This window comes from Mustelus asterias, chromosome 4 (genome assembly GCF_964213995.1).
Source record: "Mustelus asterias chromosome 4, sMusAst1.hap1.1, whole genome shotgun sequence".
NCBI classification, from domain to species: domain Eukaryota; kingdom Metazoa; phylum Chordata; class Chondrichthyes; order Carcharhiniformes; family Triakidae; genus Mustelus; species Mustelus asterias.
Window position 1 is genome coordinate 136,247,063 of NC_135804.1, and position 22,614 is coordinate 136,269,676.

Sequence of the window (22,614 nt, forward strand, 5' to 3'; positions counted from 1 at the left end):
TGTTGAGGATGTTGAGGATATTCAGGAAGGTGTCATTAGATTGGACAATAGCAAATGTAACTCCTATGTTCAAAAAGCGAGGGAGACAAAAAAACAAGAAATTACAGGCCAGTTAGCTTTACATCTGTCAGAGGGAAAATGTTAGAAGCTGTTATCAAAGATGTTATTGCAGGAAACTTAAAAAAATTTCAAGGCAATTAAGCCTGCTTGTTTTAAAGGGAAATCACGTTAACCAATTTATTAGAATACCTTCAAGGAGTCACAAATGCTGTGGATAAAGGGGAAATGTGGGTGCAATATATTTAGATTTCCAGAGACAGTTGACAAGGTGCCACAAGGGTTACTGTGGAAATAAAAGTTGATGGTATGGGCGGTAACATAATGGCATGGATTGGAGATTGGCTATCTGTAAAGATGCTCGCCATAAATGGTTTTTTTCCCCAGTTGGAAGGATGTAATGAGTGGCGTGCCACAGGAATCAGTGCTGGGGCCTCATTTTTTTTACAATTTATATGAAGGATCAGAAAATAGCATTGCAAGTTTGCTGATGGTACAAAGGTAAATAAAAAAGTAAGTTGTGAAGAGGATAGGTGATGTGAGTGGGCAAAGATCGGGCAAATGGAGTATAATTGTAGGAAAATGTTAAATTGTCCATTTTGGCAAGAAGAATGAAAATAGTAAATAGTGAGAAATTGCACAGCCACTTATATTCAGTGGGACCTGATTCATGTCCCAATGTATGAATCTCAAAATTCTAGAACGCAAATACAACAGTGATTAAGAAAGCCAATAGACTGTTAACATTTTATTGCAAGAAGAATTGTATACAAAAGTGAGGAAGCCATGCTTCAGTTGTACAGGGTGTTGATGAGGTCACATCAGAAATACTGTACACGGTATTGGTCTCTTTTTTTCAGGAAAGGTATAAATACATTAGCATTTGAGAAGGTTTACCAGTCTCATTTCAGGAATGAGTGTGTTATGTTATGAGGAAAGGTTGGACAGACTAGACTTGTATCTGCTGGAGTTTAGAAGAATAAGAGGTGACTTGATTGGAAGATATAAGATCCGTAGGATCTTAACAGGGTGGATTGGAAAGAACATTTCCTCTTGAGGGAGAATCTAGAGCTAGGTGTCACTGTTTAAAAATAAGAAGTCGCCCATTTATTTTTAAAACACTCAGTGAGTGCCCTGTTCGAATCTTTACGTCACTCGTCGACGTAGCCGCGCACATCAGAACGGAATCTGAGTGACATCCACTGGATGGCTAAAAGGCCAACGGCAGAAACAGGGGTTGATCCCATGTATGATACGGCCTCTACCACAGAGTTTGCAGACAAGCAGAATGTCACACCACTGAAAATGGAGCCAGGTAAGGTTAGTTTTTGCTCGAGCAAAATGTCAGGAGACATTTATCCATGAAATCATCACACAAATACTCGGTGGTGTTTATTAGCAAAACGACAACAGTACAGTTGGCAACACAACAGATCCAACAATATTTACGGTAACATATGATACCCCACTCGCGCAACCTGGGAGTAGTACCGCTCGCCTAACCAAGCCCGGCCCTTTGGGGCATGGTAGGCTTTAGTCTCAAAGGTGAAGCTTTTAGGTTCCCGCAAACCTGCTCCTTGTCCCCTTCATCCAGTATTGTGATCACCACAAACATCCATTCATTTCTTCACACCGGGCACTGTAATCATCGACTTTCCTCGTTGACCAATCGTGTGGGTCGGAGGTCTCTGGTTTTCTTCTGCAGCTTTGATAGGCGTGATGCACATCGTTTCGGTGGTCGAATGCTCATCACCAACTATCCCCGGAACAAGTCGGATACCCCACTTGTCACATACTTAATTTTCTTTAATTAAAATGGGTTTGAAGGTCCAGGGGTGTGTTTGGCAGTTCTCGGCCAGTCGTCTTTCCACTACAAACCACATCTGCCAGCATTGTGGCCTGCATAACAGCCTGCGGGACAACCGGTCAGGCATAACTCACTGTTGTTAGAACGCCAAGATCGCCACAGCTAAGCAACTTCTGCCACGTTGCAAAGACTTCACACTAGTCCAACAATACCACCATCATTGCTGGCAGTCTCCTGGTGGCAGTTTTCCAAGGGGGCATAGTTGCACCTGCTATATGCACCTTGGCCAGTCATTGAAGCATCATCTCTCGATGCCCCTAGAGATGACATCCAAGTGGTACCTGTGGAAAGGCATGACTCACTGTGTTATAGAAGCAGGAAAATTCACACAGCTAATAGGACTGGACATTGTGGATCTTATTTTCGCGCATGAATGGATGAACGTTTAGTCCCGAAACACCTGCTTGTGATTACACTCTAACGGAAGGCAGAGATACAATTACATCTGCATCTCTTCTCGGCCAGTCGCTTTAGCCATCGTCACTCGGCCATAGTAACGATGTTCCCGGCGGGACCATTGGGCAGGCGCGACTCACTGTGTTATAGAAAGAGACAAAATTCACACAGCTACTGTAACTGCCCCTCTTTAAGAGAGCCATAGTTACTCCTGCCAAATAAGAGGTCACCCATTTAAGACAGAGCTGAGGAGAACTTCTTTCTCTCTGAGGTTAATGTGTCTTTGGAACTCTCTTCCTCAACAGGAAGTAGAAACAGAGTCTTTGAAGGTTTTCAAGGCAGAGGTAGATTCCTGATTGACAAAAGGGTGAATGGTTAATGGGGGAAGGTGGGAGGCTACAGTAAATCTGTCAAGATGTTATTGAGTGGTGGAGCAGTCTCAAAGGGCCAAATGTCTTACTCTTCATGTGTTCATATTGCCACATGTGTCCTCTCGACAAAAAAATGGATAACTCTGGCCAGGTAAGAACTTAAAAACATAAGAAACAGGAGCAGAGGTAGACCACATGGCCCCTTGAGCCTGCAACACCATTCAATACAATTGTGACGTTGGTGTAGCTTTAAGAGATGTTTTTTTCTAAATCATAGAGGTCATAGAGTCATAGAGGTTTTTACAGCATGGAAACAGGCCATTTGGCCCAACTTATCCATGCTGCCCTTTTTTTAAACCCCTAAACTAGTCCCAGTTGCCCGCGTTTGGTCCATATCCCTCTATATCCATCTTACCCATGTAACTGTCTAAACGCTTTATAGAGAAGTTCATGTTTTCTGCAGTTGTAAGCAGGCCGTTTTGGCTTTGTTTTCTCATTATGGCACCAGTTTATCTGGAGGAATCTTTTTTATTGCTGCTTAAATGGTGGTTTGTTTATTTGAACTGGAATGTTTATGACTCTGCATTATTAGGAGAAAAGCTTGTTGGCATATCAGGTGACAAGGTCCCTTTCATTTTCATATTGAGCTGCTGTTTAGTTTGGTTTTAGAAGGGATATTAAGCTGGAAAGAAGTGTCTCTCTCTCCCTGGTTTTGGAAATTCTGCTGGTCACCTGAAAGCAAGGTCTTGCCTTTCTGAAGGAGGAAATCTGCTGTTGGTGGCTTGCCTTGAGTCCCTGGTGTTTTGGGAAACTGTTCTAACTCCAAACTGTTCTGAGTCTATCCAGAAAATTGCAGACTTCATCCAAAAGACTCAATTCCAGTATCATGTGAGCATTAGTCTTTGCAGTATTAAACGTGTTTGAAGGGTCTTGTTTACGGGATTAGTTTCATTGGGACAGCTCCTAAATTTGTTAAGGGTTATACATTGCCTTGGTTGTTTTGGTGTTGTATGTAATTGATAGAAGTTATTGCTAATATTTTTACTATACATGTTAACTATAGTTTAAATAAACTTTGTTTGATAAAAGCTCCCCAGTGGGTCATTTGAATCATACCTGAAGTGAAACCTATCATGCTTACTCTAGCCAAAGTCAAGATGCAAAACTTATGATCCAGGCGGACTCCATAAAACACTTGGGAGTTTCTCACCTCAATTATAACACAAGCATGGCTGGTGCTTAACCTCCCACTTTCCTGCCCATTCCCCAACTCCCTTGTTTTTCTGAGAAATCGAAAATCTATCGATCCCAGCCTGAAATATGTGACCTACGTTCGGCTGTCTGTGAACTCTAATGTGCCATCATTAATTAGCAGTGCCACTGCTCCACCTTTGCCGACATTCTTATCCTTCCTAAAAGTCATGTACCCTTCAATATGCAGGGCTCCCTTTCTGGGTAACTGGAAGTGTTGAGGCAGTACTGGAGCAGCTTGGCTATAGACATTGCCAATATTGGCCCATATCTTCAACAATACACCTGGAATGTTGTTAGGGTCCTGAAGCTTTTTGCTCTGCTCAATATGGTGGTATTGCCAAGGAATCTGATGCAGTGTGCCCTCGGTTTGCAGAAGGGACTTGATTTGTGGGATGCTTGTAGGAAGCTTGACACCATCCAGAACAACGCAGCCCACTTGATTGGCACCACATCCATAAACATCCATTCCCTCCACCACCGACGCTCAGTAGTGGCAGTGTGTTCACTCTGAAAAATACACTGCAGGAATTTACCAAAGTTCCTTAGACAGCACCTTCCAAACTCCTGACCACTTCCATCTCGAAGGACAAGGGCAGCATATACATGGGAACAACACCACCTGCAAGTTCTCCTCCAAGCCACTCACCATCCTGACTTGGAAATATATCGCCGTTCTTTCGCTGTCGCTGGGTCAAACCCTGGAATTCCCTCCCTAACAGCATTATGGATCAACCCACAGCATATGGACTGCAGCGTTTCAAGAAGGTAGCTCTCCAACACCTTCTCAAGGGCAACTAGAGATGGGCAATAAATGCTGGCCAGCCAGCGACGCCCATGTCCCATGAATGAATAAAAAAAAAGGATGACTATGCGATGGTTCCTCCTACCAATTCTGGAATAGGTAGATGCGTCCATGGCAGGTGAATTGGTGAGATTATCCCGTTATATGCTCTTTCTCTCACCACTGGCCATCAACCTTCATTGAGCTGCAGTGGGATAGGGTTTGGACTTCCATTTGCTGAATGGTCTCCTTCCTGGGATTTGAGACAGGGTTGCTGGCAAGGCACAGCAGAAAGGATTTGTGGCGTTTCCATGATCTTTCCCTTAACTTTTCAGTATGTGAACTCACTTTGGCTAGCTATCCATTCAGTAATTGTGAAAGGGTTACTCATGTAAAAACAAATGGCCGAGACCAGGAGCAACAAAGTTCAAAACAAACAGGAAATGTTTAAGTAGAAAATTGGAACTCAAAGGTTGCCTGACTCAGGCATTACAGGAAGACAATCTTCCTCCAGAGAAATGGTGCCACATAGTTGTATGGACAGGCAGTGTTCCGTGAGCACTCTGATTAATGCAATGAGTCACATATTAATTTTTTAATGGAACCCCAAAGTAAAAGTATAAATTATTTGCTAGCAATTTTACAGTCAAGTACTCAACACAAAATTGCATTATTGGACAGTGAACAGAAATATTTTTCCCCGGAGTTAGATTTTCCTGTCAATAGATTCTATCAGAGATTATTTAGCAGTAAATCTGCTGAGTGGTTATTTGTGTGAAGGTGATTGATGTTCCCATTCTACAAAATTCCAGCCTCCAGTATAATCCAATGAGAATGAATGATAAGAATTATACAGAAAGTCCAGGACAGAAACAGACCATTCAACACCAGATACCAGCAACAGCCAGGCCTGTGGCATCACAGCTGGTTCTGCTGTAGAACAGGGTCGGGCAAAGAGCAAGCGAGCAGTAGTAATAGGGGACTCGCTAGTTAGAGGCATTTCTGTGGCCGCGACCGAGACTCCAGGGTGGTGTGTTGCCTCCCTGGTGCCAGGGTCAAGGACATCTCTGAGCGGTTGCAGGGCATTCTTCAGGGGCAGGGTGAGCAGCCAGAGGTCGTTGTACATATTGGTACCAACGACATAGGTAGGAAAAGGGATGAGGTCCTGAAGTGTGAATATAGAGAGTTAGGTAGAAGGCTAAAGTGCAGGACCTCGAAGGTAGTAATTTCTGGATGACTACCGGTGCCGCATGCCAGTGAGAGTAGGAATATGAAGATTAGGCAGATGAATGCGTGGCTTGAGAGCTGGTGCAGGGGGCAGGGATTTAGATTTTTGGATCATTGGGATCTTTTCTGGGGAAGGAGTGACCTGTTCAAGAGTGACGGGTTACACCTGAACTGGAGGGGGACTAATATCCTGGTGGGGAGATTTGCTTGAGCCACTTGGGAGGGCTTAAACTAGTTTGGCAGGTGGTGGGACCCAAGACAGTAGGGAGACAGAAGAGAAAGTTGAGGACAGCACAGGAGTTAAAGAGAGCACATTAAGTAGGAAAGGCAGTGTCAGTAACCCTAGTACTAGACAGATCAGGCAAAAGCAAGACAGAGAGCAAGGGAAGTCCAGATTAAACTGCATTTATTTCAATGCAAGAGGCCTGACGGGCAAGGCAGATGAACTCAGGGCATGGATGGGTACATGGGACTGGGATATTATATCAATTACTGAAAGATGGCTAAGGACTGGCAGCTCAATGTTCCAGGGTACAGATGCTATAGGAAAGATAGAACAGGAGGTAAGAGAGGAGGGGGAGTTGCACTTTTGATTAGGGAAAGCATCACGGCCATACTGGGAGGGGATATATCTACGTGTTCAGCCATTGAGCCTATATAGGTAGAACTGAAAAATAAGAAGAGGGAAATCACTTTGATAGGGTTATGCTATATGCCCCCAAATAGTCAGTGGGAAATTGAGGAGCAAATATGTAAGGAGATTACAGATAGCTCCAAGAAAAATAAGGTGGTAATAGTAGGGGATTTGACTGGGACAGCCATAGTATTAGAGGGTTGGATGGAGAGAAATTTGTTGAGTGTATTCAGGAGAAATTTCTCATTCAGTATGTGGATGGCCCGACTGGAGAGGGGGCAAAACTTGACCTCCTCTTGGGAAATAAGGAAGGGCAGGTGACAGAAGTGTAAGTGAGGGATCACTTTGGGAGCAGTGACCATAATTCTAATAGTTTTAAGATAGCTATCACGCAAACCAGCCTCCCATCCATTGACTCTGTCTACATTTCCCGCTGCCTTGGCAAAGTCGTCAGCATAATTAAGAACCCCACGTTCCCCGGACATTCTCTCTGCCACCTTCTTCATCGGGAAAAAGATATAAAGTCTGAGATCACGTACCAAATGACTCAAGAACAGCTTCTTCCCTGCTGTTGTCAGACTTTTGAATGGACATTACCTTGCATTAAGTTGATCTTTCTCTACACCCTAGTTATGACTGTAACACTACATTCTGCACTCTCTCATTTCCTTCTCTATGAACAGTATGTTTTGGCTGTATAGCACGCAAGAAACAATACTTTTCACTGTATGTTAATACATGTGGCAATATTAAATCAAATCAAATCAAATAGTGCTTAATTTGCTTTGCGATGCACCCACTGACCTGTATTGCTATCATTAGTGAGGTATGTATTTGCCTTCCCAAATTATTTTGTTCTGCTTCCTCGTTTTGATTCTTACTTTCCAAGTCACATGTGGGCTCCTCATTTTTCTTCCCAAAGTGTCATGCTCACCTTTACCTGCTTCTCTTTCAAAGGAAGAAAGAAAAGCCAAAAATACCGGCATTTATCTAGCAACATTCCAAAGCATGGTTGTAGTGCAAGAAATGGAACTGCCAATTTGAGTCCAGCAATCAGTGATCTGGGCACCAATTGTTCCAAGTTGCAGGTATGTTGAGAAGTCAAGTCAAACTTATTCACATATCAGAAAACCCAAAACCTGCCTTGAAGCAGAGTGATTGGGAAATGTATTCAAATGTAATTTTTTTATTCCAAAAATATTCCACTTAGAAAATATCTCCTGATCTATTTAAGAATGGTAACTTGGTGCAATTTGATTTAATAAAGCTGAAAGTAGGTTCATCAAAAAAGATAAGCAGTTTCAATCATGGGCCTGAATTTTTGCACAGGAACAGATGTTCTCCATCTTAGCAATACAGCCCTGGAAGCATAAATCCAGAAGTCCCGACTCCAAACCCAGCCCTCGCCATTTTTTGCAGGGAGGGTATACGGGAGATCTTAATTGCGCATGTGCGTTGCATGGAGGCAATTCATTATGTTAAAGTCAACTTTCTCTGATTTTCTCGCATGGCATGTACAAAACATGACTTGTGCACTTCAGACCCGATAGCAGACGATCTAAGATTACCTGAGTTTTTTGGAAAGTAAGGTACCATTTTGGATATGGTCCTGGGACACCATTGGGAAAGGTAAGGTGCCCTTTGGAATTAGTAAGAGTAGACATGAGTGTGCATTACAAGTGCATAAAATGCTCGGAACTGTCAAAAAACCTGTCAAAAGAAGTTGCCAAAGATTGTTTTCAAGCTGTCAAGAAATTTGAATCCACAAACCTTTATATATCAGAAAAAACTGACTGAAATATTTAAAAAAAGTGCTTGCTATTTTACTGTTTGTTGACATAAGTTTAAGGGTCATCATTATAGGATTAGTGCTGCATGACTGATTTCATATCCTATCATTAGCAAAAATTAGTGTTTGATTTGATTGACAGCTCAAAGCACTTATAAAACCTTTGAAGTGAGACTATGCTTACAAATGCTTACTTTTATAAGAGATTAAAGGAAGTTAAATGTGGTGAAATTGTTTTAATCAATGAATTTCTTTCAATATTGAATTTGTAAACATTTTACTTTATTTAATCTAGCATGGGTCCTGGTTCCTCTCATGGTGGGTGGCACAGTGGCTCAGTGGTTAGCACTGCTGTCTCACAGCACCAGGAACCCAGGTTCGATTCCTGGCTTGGGTCACTGTCTGTGTGGAGTTTGCACATTCTCCCCGTGTCTGTGTGGGTTTCTTCCGGGCGCTCCGGTTTCCTCCCACAGTCCAAAGATTTGCGGGTTAGGTGAATTGGCCATACTAAATTGCCCCTTAGTGCTAAGTGGACTAGCTAGGGTAAATGCATGAGCTTATGCAGACAAGGCCTGGGTGGGATTGTAGTCAGTGCAGACTCGATGGGCTGAATGGCCTCCTTCTGCACTGTAGGATTTTATGATACTGGGTGAGTTATTTATTACTCTAAATAAACTGCACTTTCATTGCTTTTGCCACGTCTCTTGATGTTGCACAGTGAGGTACACTCATTTTAGGATTTGGCCTGTATATTAGAGCCTGGATGGGCTTCTTTCAGTTCAAGGCAATACATTTCTGTGGATCAAATAGAAGTGCCTTGTTTTATGTCTGAACAATGTTACAGCAAAAATGGCACCAAATCTATGTGCATTTATACATTATTAGTAAGGAATCAGCATCATCAGATGTCTCGTAATTTGATTCCTTTCTAGTGCCAATATGCAGGTCAGCAAAGTTTCGTGAATGTCCATGCATACTGATTTGCAATGGCATCCCTCCAGATAAAGGTAAACTGTTATTCATCAAAACATTCGCAGCTGTTCCCTGCTTTGTATAAAATAGTCGTGTATTCTGATCAAGATGACACTTGTCCCTGCTGCAGTTACAAAATAAATTTGGCACTAAATTCTTATAGATATCAGCATAAATTTGCTGCAACTTTTGTGTAACGTTAGCAAGTCAAAAATTAAATCACTTCATCAATCTGTATTTGATCCACAGTTCTGTACATGAAGGAAGGCGATACAAGATCTAATATAACAGGTGCTGAACCTCAAAATCGGTACGATTCACCAGGGCAATATCAAGATATGTGGTCAATGCATAATTTGTTTGGAATGCTGAAGAGTCAACGCACTGCTTGGGTAACAAGAAACTAAGTAGTAGCAGCGCAGAGGAATCCAGGAGTGCGCATTCAGTAATCACGAAAAAAATCTATCACTTTCCAGTATCCAGAGTTTTTTGTATTCATTCGTGGGACATGGGCATCGCTGGCTGGCCAGCATTTATTGCCCATCCCTAGATGCCCGAGGACAGTTGAGAGTCAACCACACTGCTGTGGCTCTGGAGTCACATGTAGGCCAGGCCAGGTAAGGATGGCAGATTTCCTTCCCTCAAGAATATTAGTGAATCAGATGGGCTTTTATAACAATTGATAACGGTTTCATAGTCATCAGTAGATTCTTAATTCCAGATATTTTTTATTGAATTCAAATCCCACCATCTGCTGTGGCAGGGTTGCAGTATTTTGCTTTTATCATTTCCAGAGGGAGGGAATGAAAAAAAGCAGAGAAGTTACGCCAAACTTGGAGTAAACATTCGGCAAACCACACTCAGCATGCTCTGCGCAGTTTTGGTCTCTACAAAAAAGAAATTGCAGACTGCAGCAGAAACAAATTCATAAGCATGTTACCAGGACTAAGAGGGTATCAGGAAAGGCTGAACAGATTATAATCAATTTTTATTTAAATAAAGAGAAATCAGTGGGGTGGCCTGATAGAGAACTTTTAAGTTCCAAAAGGATTTGATAGATATAATAACTCCAGGAGTCAGCTGTAAAGGGATTGCGCTTTTATTGCAAAAAATGAAAATAAACAATAGTCACAAGCCTGTGGTGGACACAACATGTCCCAATCAGGACTAAAAGGTTAATGGGTCCTCTCACGGTTTTGCTTTATACAGGGCTCGGATATGAGCTCCACCTGGTTGGCTAATCACCAATCCCCAGGGAACTCATATTCAACAAGCCCAACTGGGAGATCAATCAGTGATTCCCCCGTGCAGATCACAAATGTTTCCATTTGTGGGGAAACCTAAAACTAGATGGCAGAAATATGAAATAGTCTCTAATACATCCAACGGGTAATTCAGGAGAAAACTCTTTACTTTCAGAATCGTGAGAATGTAGAACTTCCCACCCCAAGAAGTAGGAGAGGTAAATGTGTTATGAACAATGTATGCACTTTAAGTGGATTTTTATATATATTAGTGTGTTCAGAAAGGTAAGAATGGTTTCAGTTTTCTTTCAGAACCTTGGTGCCGGAATGTCCGATTTGTGATTAAAAATTCTCAGGTCTTTCGGGTTTGTTTGTATGTATTTAATGATGATTACTTTAATATATGTGTACGTATTGTATGTTGGGATTTGGGGTGTGGACTGGCCCTTTAGAGTGTGGATCAGGTGACCCCTTGGATAATTAGCTCCTCTCAGTGTGGGACTCTGTTGGGCAGTCTTGGACCAAAATATGAATGAGTGCACACCTTCAATAAACAGCTCCCAGTGTTCAAATTATCAAGCATGCCTGATGATTTTGTATATACACTTAGTCCGCAGAGGCATATATAATATTTACAACCCTAAACGGAAAGCGATGGGTTAAAAGGAGTTTATAGTTCAGTCATTTTGGAACCAAAACATGAAGTAGAAAAGGTTTTACTGTTGCCGAGTGACTGATCCAGGGACTGTGTATGCGCCAGAGAGAGCACTTTGAGTAGAAAAACTACTAGACTACTGGGTTGTATCAATAATGATCTGCTCTGGAGCTGTGGAGTACAGAAGTTCAGATTGGCCTGGCTATACCTGATGCTCATTCAGGCAAACAAGCCGACACTATAGTTAAGAAAGCCCACCAACGCCTCTACTTTCTCAGAAGACTATGGAAATTTGGCATGTCAGCTACGAATCTCACCAACTTTTACATATGCACCATAGAAAGCAATCTTTCTGGTTGCATCACAGCTTGCTCTGCCCAAGACCGCAAGGAACTACAAAAGGTCGTGAATGTCGCCCAATCCATCACACAAACCAGCCTCCCATCCACTGACTCCGTCTACACTTCCCGCTGCCTCAGCAAAGCAGCCAGCATAATTAAGGACCCCACGCACCCCGGACATTCTCTCTTCCACCTTTTTCCGTCGGGAAAAAGGATACAAAAGTCTGAGGTCACGTACCAACCGACTCAAGAACAGCTTCTTCCCGGCTGCTGTCAGACTTGTGAATGGATTTACCTTGCATTAAGTTGATCTTTCTCTACACTTTAGCTATGACTGTAACACTACATTCTGCACTCTCTCGTTTCTTTCTCTATGAACGTTATGTTTTTTTCTGTTTAGCACACAAGAAACAATACTTTTCACTGTATGTTAATATATGTGACAATAATAAATCAAATCAAAGGGAATTCCCCCCAGTGAAACTGACATCTCCTGTCAGTCAAAGCAGTCCAAAAGGGTTTATTCACACCTGGGACTTCTGAGAGAGAAACTCCCTCTGCAGCTCGGTAGGAGCAGAGGGGCATCGAACTTACCTCCTTATCGTTCCCCCTCACCCCCCCCCCCCCACCCCCCTCGGAGTTCAAAGCACCAGGTCAGGGCGCCACTACCGGAGTGCCAGTGGACAGTACAAGGTTGGTACTGCAAAGGGACGGGGTGGAGTGGATCCTGAAGTGGGGTCCGAGTGGGACAGACCTGAGAGAATCCCTTCTCAGAGTGTCTCTTTTGTAAGGTAGTGGGGAGGTTGGGAATTGTGGGAGGCAGGTGTTGGGTCACCCTCATGCCTCACTGGAACGACGGAGGTTGAGGGGCGACCTGATAGAAGTCTACAAGATTATGAGAGGCATGGACAGAGTGGATAGTCAGAAGCTTTTTCCCAGGGTGGAAGAGTCAATTACTAAGGGGCACAGGTTTAAGGTGTGAGGGGCAAGGTTTAAAGGAGATGTACGAGGCAGATTTTTTACACAAAGAGTAGTGGGTGCCTGGAACTCGTGGCCGGAGGAGGTAGTGGAAGCGGATACGATAGTGACTTTTAAGGGCATCTTAACAAATACATGAATAGGATGGGAATAAAGGAGTATGGTCCCCGGAAGGGTAGGGGGTTTTAGGTCCGTTTGGCAGCATAGTCGGTGCAGGCTTGGAGGGCCGAAGGGCCTGTTCCTGTGCTGTAATTTTCTTTGTTCTTTGTTCTTTGCATGAAGTGGGGGAAGGAGACCCATCCTTTCAGTGGGAGGGGGGATTGTTGAGGTATTGGGGGTGCTCCTTTGTCAGTGGAGGCCGCTGTGTCCAAGCTGAGTAGAAAGGGGGGCCTTGTCTCTGAACACTGAAAACATCCTTTCTAAAGGGCGCGCAATATCTGTGAAGCTGGACTGGCCAGTGTGTTATACGTTCTGCATATTTTTACACATCAAAGGTGCCTGAATTCCACCTGATAGAGGTGCCAGCATCAATGGGAAACACTTTTTCATTGGCAGGAGCACTTCAAAAAAATTGGGAGAATCACGCCACTGATAAGTGTACTCACACATTTCTGGTTTCATCCATTTCCACTCCATCTGACAAAGGAGCAGCGCTCCGAAAGCTAATGGTATTTGCTACCAAATAAACCTGTTGGACTTTAACCTGGTGTTGTGAAAACTCTTACTGTGTTCATCCAAGTACCACAGTGATTAGCACTGCTTCCTCACAGCGCCAGGGATCCGGGTTCGATTCCTGGCTTGGGTCACTGTTTGTGAGGAGTCTGCACATTCTCCCCCGTGTCTGCGTGGGTTTCCTCCGGGTGCTCCGGTTTCCTCCCACAGTCCAAAAGACGTGCTGATTAGGTGCATTGGCCATGCTAAATTCTCCCTCAGTGTACCCGAGCAGGGGCCGGAGTGTGGTGACTAGGGGATTTTCACAGTAACTTCATTGCGGTGTGAATGTAAGTCTACTTGTGACTAATAAATAAATTTCACTTTAAATCTTCTTTGCACCCTCTTCAGTGTCTCCACATAGATTTTATAATATGGCACTCAGTATTCTCAGTGTGGTGTAACCAAACTTCAGTGCTGTTTAGCATAACTTCCATACTTTTCAATTCTATTAGCCTAAAAATAAACCCCGGTGTTTGATTTGCTTTTATTTTTAAATGAACTTGCTATTCTGGCTTTGTTTGACTTTCTTTTTAAGTCTGGTTACCAAGATCAAATTCAAAAGCTAACAATTGTATTTTCTGCTTTTGGGGTATTCTTTCCTGCAGTGTAATTCAGCATGATTACTTGTTGGAACCTATGTTCGGAGCGTGACACAGAACTTTAACTGTGGGAAGGATGGAAGGGATTGATCCTTGTTGCTTTTCTGTTGGGCTGAATTGTAATGTTGTCACCTGGCCAAAGCCCTCCATATTGATGTCAGTGATTTTGGAGGCCTCCTAAGTTAGTTAGTTTCCTCCCTCCCTCCCTCCCTTCCTCCCTTCCTTCCATCCTTCCAAACTTCCTTCCTGCCTCCCTTCCTCCCTGCCTGCCTTTCCATTACCCCTCCTTTCCCTTTCCTCCTTATTTCCTCCCTCCATCCCCCCCTTCCACAGTAGATCCTTTTGATTGAGTGCTGATTTGGGTTGACAATACCAAGAAATCATAGAAGACTTAAGGCAGAAGGAGGCCATTCAGCCCACCGCATCCATGCCTTCATCAAAGACCAATCCAGCCGAGATCCCATCTTCCAACAGGCCAGGGTTCTTCTGGTTGTACAAATATATTGCGTGTCCAAAACCCGTCTGCTATAGTTACCAAGCCCTGTAACACTGTGGTCTCAAGATCTTTCTGCTATTAATGGGACTTTTAGTAATTATGTATAGAGCATAGAACAGTACAGCACAGAACAGGCCCTTCAGCCCACGATGTTGTGCCGAGCTTTATCTGAAACCAAGATCAAGCTATCCCACTCCCTATCATCCTGGTGTGCTCCATGTGCCTATCCAATAACCGCTTAAATGTTCCTAAAGTATCTGACTCCACTATCACTGCAGGCAGTCCATTCCACACCCCAACCACCCTCTGCATAAAGAACCTACCTCTGATATCCTTCCTATATCTCCCACCACGAACCCTATAGTTATGCCCCCTTGTAATAGCTCCATCCACCCGAGGAAATAGTCTTTGAACATTCACTCTATCTATCCCCTTCATCATTTTATAAACCTCTATTAAGTCTCCCCACAGCCTCCTCCGCTCCAGAGAGAACAGCCCTAGCTCCCTCAATCTTTCCTCATAAGACCTACCCTCCAAACCAGGCAGCATCCTGGTAAATCTCCTCTACACTCTTTCCAGCGCTTCCACATCCTTCTTATAGTGAGGTGACCAGAACTGCACACAATATTCCAAATGTGGTCATTTCTTCTCTTTTCTTCTGCAGTTTCTTCTCTTTTCTTCTGCAGTTCGATTTCCATAAAGTGCAAGGAAACGTGAGAGAATCCAGTAAATGTGAACAGATGGGGGCCTGCAGACTGGTTGCCTCACATCAAATATCACTAGTTTTAAACATGGACCCTCCAAAATATTAGTAACTTATGAGTCAGCATTTCCAAAAAGCTTTCAATCAAGGTTTTAAAAGTTGATTCATTTGGCAAACATCATGAAAATGAAACGTATTTCCTGTTTAAAGGGAAACAAGAATAAAAATAATGTGACAAGGGATATGTTGGTGTACAAAACCTACCAAATTTGCAAATTTAAAAATAAAGCATTTATTGGCGGATTGTTTTTATCCTAAAAAACTGTTCGTCTTGTCAACAGATCTTTACGAATCCCAACAGCTGTAGTGCAACACATCTATTTAGCAGTTTGATTCGTCTATGCATTTTAATTTAGAACTTGTCTTGTTTAAATGAATCCAATGCCAATATTTTCAATTTTTTATAAGTACGGGATGAGACAGCTTGTAAAATATTTAGTTGTGCTTGTAATAATTAAATTGAATCATGTCCAACAGAACAGAAAATCAACATCTGGAGTATAGCTTAGCAATCCCTTGCTGAATATTGTAAAGTGTGTTTGGGAATGATCCTCAATTGCTTCTGCATGATGTACAGTTTAAAATGAGTCCGAACGGTCACCCCTGACAGCTAAAATTCATCCAGCGGTGACGTTGAATGATTTCTTCAGACGGTTTGTTTTCCAAGGTTGCTGGCTGGATGAGTCACAACCTGCAGTATAATGATAAGCACTGCACTGGAACTAAAGAGTCACTTTCAATCAAACTTGGTCTGTTTGATCACATTGGGCAACAACTGATTTTTAAGTTCACTTGTTTCAAACTTGTTTTAGAATTTACGTGATCTTGGCTCAGTGACTCAAATCGGACCGTAAGAGCTGAACACTTGTGTCCCGCCAAGTCTGGGAACAGGTGGTGAGGGTGTAAAATATTGGTGCTGACTGGAATGTCAGTTTCCTTACGGCATGAGCCATTTTAATCCAATCCATGATAATGATCAATTAAGTTAGTTAAGAAGCCTCATTAAGAACTCATTAATGGGTGGGGAGGTCTTGCGATTTTCTCAGAGGGGCATGGACTGCACATGCTATCTGGGGCATGTGACAATACTGTGCCTTTAAGAAATGCATTTTAATTATGTTTCTCTGCAGTATGTTTCTAGCCGGCCCGGGAATTTGTCGGTACCGTGTTGTCTGTAGCCGGTGTCCCATGTTGTTGCCGAAGCAGTATAATTTAAGCAATGTTAATTTTAATCTGGACTAATGCAGTGGTTTTAATGTGTCTCCTGGGATTGCTGAGTCGAGCTTGATTAAGATTGATTGACAGGTCAGGTGATATGCCTCGGGATAGTTTTTTTCCACATAGTGTTCTAGTTTTTAGTTCTGCTTCTCACTTGCTGCCAGGAGCTGGTGGGAGAAGGCAGTGTCTCTCTGTCTCTCTCTCCAGAGACTTTCTGAAAGTTCCAGGACTGTGGAGCCTCGGAGATTTGGTCCAACATTCAAAGGACCAATTTACAGCAGGTGTTAAAAGCTAAAGACCCAGCATCACGTGAGCATACTTGCTTTTTGTGCTAAGCCTGGAGAAGGGTGTATGTCTTTGGAATGGTGTTTGACTTGGAACAACATAGATAGCTGGTTGTTAAGGATTATACTGTGTCATGTTTAAATCTTGTAATTGGTAAAAGTTATGCTAATTCTTTTTGTTATATTTTAACTGTGTACTTAGATAAACTTCTCTTGCCCATCGCTAATTGCCTTTGAGCAGGTGGTGGTGAGCTGTCTTCACTCCATGTGGTGTCAAAGAGGGAGTTCTAGGATTTTAACCCGGCAACAGTGAAGGAATGACTTTATATAAGTCAGGATGGTGAGTGGCTTGAAAGGGGAGTGTGCAGGTGGAGATGTTCCCATGTGTCTGCTTCCCTTGTCCTCCTAGGTAGTACAGGTCGTGAATTCAGAAGGTGCTGCCAAAGACGCTGCACCTGTTTTCCTGCAAGAACAAAAGAGAGTTAAGGAACTGTTGTCCACTGCACTGTTCCTCTGAGGCTGCCTAACTTGTTCTCTAGAGCATGCACATTGTGCATGCTCTAGATAGGGGAATGAAGGTTTGTTTTCCAACAGCATATAGCTCCAAGTATTTTTTTGAAGGTTTGTAATGGTCACAGGGTTGAGCCACAAAGTTCTGTATTCCGATGCACCCCTCGGAGAAAACAAAACCCAACAGTGTCAGTAACAGGGACAGTCGGTGATCAGGCTGTGGGAGACTGTGCTCTGGCTTGGGGTTAACTTAACACTGGGGAGGCCCAGTGAGCAGACACATATGTGTATATTTAATGCTCTGGCTCAGCATTCGCTCCAGGCATGGCACACGCATGCACAAACTTGCCTCACCAAAAAATATAAATAACCGTTCAAGCGCAGACAAAAGAAAACTAGCAGACGGCTCCGACTGGCTGCTTAAAGATCAAACAATGCAAAGACTGGATTAAAGAATTCTGCTGGAAACTACCAGCCAGGCTATTGAAAATCACTGAGAGCTGAGCTGAACAAACCTCGGCAAAAATCAGCTCAGATCATTACAGCGAACCTTTCCTTTGAGAGGTTCGTGATGCTGGATCCTTGCACTGATGGTCAAGATTGCCATGTCCAACATATCACAACTTTGATGTACAATCTGATCCGTTATCAGTGTGTCCACATTGCCAGAAGTGACTGGAATGATTCAAAGGTGCACAAAAGTTTTACAATTGCAGATAACAAGAAAAAAGGCCTTTGCTGAAATTTTCCAGTCCCGCCGATGATGGTGATTCCCCCCCATCATGAGTTCCCTCGCAGTGGAGGGTGCAAATAATGGGAAATGCCATTGGCGGGACTGGAAGATCCCAGAAAAGTTCTGCCAATTTCCACCTCCGTGACCACAAAAAATGGGGGATGAAAAGATCCACCCGTTATTTCTCCACGAGGGAAGAGCAATTGGAAAATACTGTTCAGAAATGACGTGGAGTTACCTACTGGTGTTGGACTGGGGTAGGCACAGTAAGTGCTCACTCACCTGATGATGGAGCAGCTCTCCGAAAGCTTGTGCAACCAAACAAACCTGTTGGACTTTAACCTGGTGTTGTGAGACTACTGGCTTTTCAGAGAGTTAGGTTTCCGCAAGACATCTATCACTTAGCAAAAAAAGCACTAATTACTTATTTTATGCTCAACAAGAATGCAGCATACAAACCAATCATCTTCTGTTGCATCAAGCAAGAGGAAATAAGACAATTAGTCAGCATTGCATACTGCAGCAACAAGAAAGCAGGGCAGATGGTAGTGTCGTGGTAATATCACAAGACTAGTAATCCGAGGTGCAGGCTAATGCTCTGGGGACATGGACTCCAATCCCTTCATGGCAGCTGGTGGAATTTAAATTCAATTAATAAATCTGGAATTGAAAACCACTCAACTGTCATCGTTTGTTTTAAAAACCCATCTGGTTCACTAATTCTCTGTGGAGAAGGAAATCAGCCATCAAATTTGATTTGATTTGATTTGACTTATTATTGTCACATGTATTAGTATATAGTGAAAAATATTGTTTCTTGCACGCTATACAGACAAAGCATACCGTTCATAGAGAAGGAAAGGTGAGAGTGCAGAATGTAGTGTTACGGTCATAGCTAGGGGGTAGAGAAAGATCAACTTAATGCGAGTTAGGTCCATTCAAAAGTCTGATGGCAGCAGGGAAGAAGCCGTTCTTGAGTCAGTTTGTTATGTGACCGTGGACTTTTGTATCTTTTTCCTGACAGAAGAAGGTGGAAGAGAGAATGTCCAGGGTGCGTGAGGTCCTTAATTATGCTGGCTGCTTTGATGAGGCAGCGGGAAGTGTAGACAGAGTCAATGGATGGGAGGCTGGTTTGCGTGATGGATTAGGCTTCATTCACAACCCTTTGTAGTTTCTTGCAGTCTTGAGCAGAGCAGGAGCCATACCAAGCTGCGATACAACCAGAAAGAATGCTTTCTATGGTGCATCTGTAAAAGTTGGTGAGAGTCAGAGCTGACATGCCAAATTTCCTTCGTTTTCTGAGAAAATAGAGGCGTTGGTAGGCTTTCTGGCCTATGTGACTCCAGACCCATTAATGCCCTCCAAACTGGCCTAGCAAGCAGTTGAAGGGCAATTGCAGGTGAGCAACATTGCCAGTGAGTTCGGAATCACTGATATTGAGGCAATCCTTCAAATTCAACCTCCTGTGAATAGTGTCCATCGCTCATGTGCCAGGCAGCTAACTGTACAGCAATGACAGCAGTCTTACAGAGAGAATCATGACTTGTCCAAGCACTGTGCAATGTTTCTCTATAGCAGACAGGAATGTCCTGCTGATAGAAAACAGTGTAAAGCTTACTGCTTGCATCATCAGCAAAATCAACTGTTCAGACCAAGACAAGCAGAGGTTATCACATACGTGTAGTGCACCAAGAGGGGAAGAGAAATGGGTGACCCGAAATATACTTTTATGCCAAGTGTAGCAGCAACTTTTGGCTGCTCTGTCGGAGATACTGTCACAGAGGGAGGCACAGTGGCACCGTGGTTAGCACTGCTGCCTCACAGCGCCGGGGACCCGAGTTCGATTCCCAGCTTGGACCACTGTCTGTGTGGAGCTTGCACGTTTTTCCTATGTCTGCGTGGGTTTCCTCCGGGTGCTCTGGTTTCTACCCTCGTGTCGGTTGGGTGCACTGGCTATGCCAAGTTCTCCCTCAGTGTACCCGAACAGGCACTGGCGTGTGGTGACTAGTGGATTTTCACAGGAACTTCATTGCAGTGTAAACCTACTTGTGACGCTAATAAATAATCCTTAAGGATACAGGAGTATCTGCCGATATCATGGTTGATATCATTCATAAAAGCACTGAAAATATAATTTCCAAGCATCAAGTCCAATTCAGGCACTGACATCTCAGATGAAGATATGAGATAACATTGGATTTCACACATTTGTACAAGGGAACACCTACCTCTGCATTTTCTGTTACTGTTGGGAAGGTACCCATGTCTTCCACCATGAAAACAGGCAAAATAGTGATTTAATGCCTCAGCCATTTCCCCACAATTAATTCCCCAGCCTCATCTTCCAAGGGACCAATATTCACTTTGGCTACTTTCTTCCTCTTTACATTCCTACAGAAGCTTTTGCTGTCCATTTTTATATTTTGCGCTTACCTTTGCTCTTTTTATTTTTTTTTTAGTGACCCTTTGTTGATCTATAAAAGCTTCCCAATCTTCCAGTGTGCCACTGCCCTTTTCAATGTGGTACACCTTAGTTTTTGTCTTTATATTACCCTTAACTAGCTTGCTTAGTCATGGAAGTCTCTCCCAACATCCCCCCTCACCTCCCTCCACCAAGACCACGACCCTCTCTCCCTCCACCCCTTTACCACCTTTCCTCCTGTCCAGAATACATTTTAGTCGGGAGGACTTGAATACCTCCTTAAATATCTGCCACTATTCATCACCTGTCCAGCCTTGCAATTTTTCTGCCTAGTCCACTATGGCAAAATCTATCCCCTTGTCAATGTAATTACCTTTGTTCAACTTCAGAATGCGAATGTGGGACTCCAGTTTCTTACCCTCAAACTGAATTTGAAATTCTAGCATGTTATGATCACTCTTCCCCAGAGGATCCTAAACTATTACATAATTTATTCACTCTACCTCATTACATAACATCAAATCCGGAATAGGCTGCTCCCTGGTTGGTTCCACAACATGTTTCTCCAAAAAACAATCTCCAATACATTCAATGAACTCTCCCTCGAGACTACCCTTACCAATTTGATTATTCCAGTCAATTTGCATGTTAAAATCACCCATGATTATTGCCGTACCTTTCTTACAAGCCCCCAGTTTTTCTTGGTTTATACTGTGTCCCACTGCGGAACTACAGTTTGGGGACCTATAGATTACTCCACCAGAGACTCCTTTCCCTTGCTATTTCTTATTTCTACTGAGACTGATTCAACCTTTTAGACTCTGTGGCTATATCATTTCTCACTACAGCACTGATCTCTTCCTTCACTAATAATGCAACACCACCTCCTTTTCCTTCCTGCCTTAACTTCTGAAATACTAAGTACCCTTGAAGAGTCATTTGCAAACCTGGTTTCCCTGCAATCAGGTCTCAGTAATCACCACTAGATCATACCTTTTTGACTCTGTTTGCACTATTAACTCATTATTTTTTTTCTGAATGCTTTGTGCCTTCAGATTCCAAACCTTTAAGTTTATTTTGTTGTCCAATTTCCCACCTCTTGTATGAGTCCTCGGTACAATATGACTTTCATATGACCTGTCACGACCTTCTGCTTTCTGTTGACACTCAGACTCATCACAAACCTGCGCTCCTACCTTTAATGCTGACTTTCAAATTTTCCATGCAACTAAATCCTCACCCCCACTATTTAGTTGAAGGCCCTCTCTACTTCCCTGGGTATATGGTCCGCAAGAACACTGGTCCCAGCATGGTTCAGATGTAAACCGTCTCAACAGCACAGCGCCCCCCCTTTTCCCAGTACTGACGCCAGTACCGCAAGAACCAAATCCCATTTCTCCCACACCTCATTTCAGCTGCGTTTTCATCTCTCTAATTTTACACATCCTTTTACCAATTTGCAGGTGGCTCAGATGATAATCCAGAAATGATTATAATTTAATGCCTCACTCTCAAACTGCCTATATAGAACCTCCTTCCTCATTCTACCTATGTCGTTGATACCTACATGGGCCATGACCACAGAACCCTCCCCCTCTCGCTGTAATTTCCTCTTCAGTCCAGAACAGATATCCCGAATCCTGGTATCAGGCAGGAAACACAGCCTTCGCGACTCTCGATCCTGGTGATAGATATGTTCCCCTGACTATACCCCAACTACGACTATAGTTGTCTCTTCCCCCCCACTTGAATGTCTCCCTGAACCATGGTGCTATGGTTAGATTGCGCATCCTTGCTACAGGCCCCGGTTTCGTCTCCACAGGGAGCAAGAATCTCATACCTGTTGGACAAGGGCAGGGGCTGAGGCTCTTGCAGTTCTATCTCTTGCATCTCTCTACCAGCCGCACTCACAGTCACACCCTCCTGTTCCTGACTACTGACAGAATTTCAGGCAATTAGTCTAAGAGGTGTGACTGCCTCCTGAAACACAGCATAGGGGAGGCGATGGCCTAGTGGTGTTATCGCTAGACTATTAATCAAGATACTCAGCCAATGTTCTAGGGACCCGGGTTCGAATCCCACCACGGCAGATGGTGGAATTTGAATTCAATAAAAAATATCTGGATGACTATGCAACCATTGTCAATTGTTGGAAAAACCCATCTGGTTCACAAATGTACTTTAGGGAAGGAAATCTACTGTCCTTGCCTGGTCTGGCCTACTTGTGATTCCAGAGCCGCAGCAATGTGGTTGACTCTCAACTGCCCTCCAAGGGCAACTGAGAATGGGCAATAAATGCTGGCCAGCCA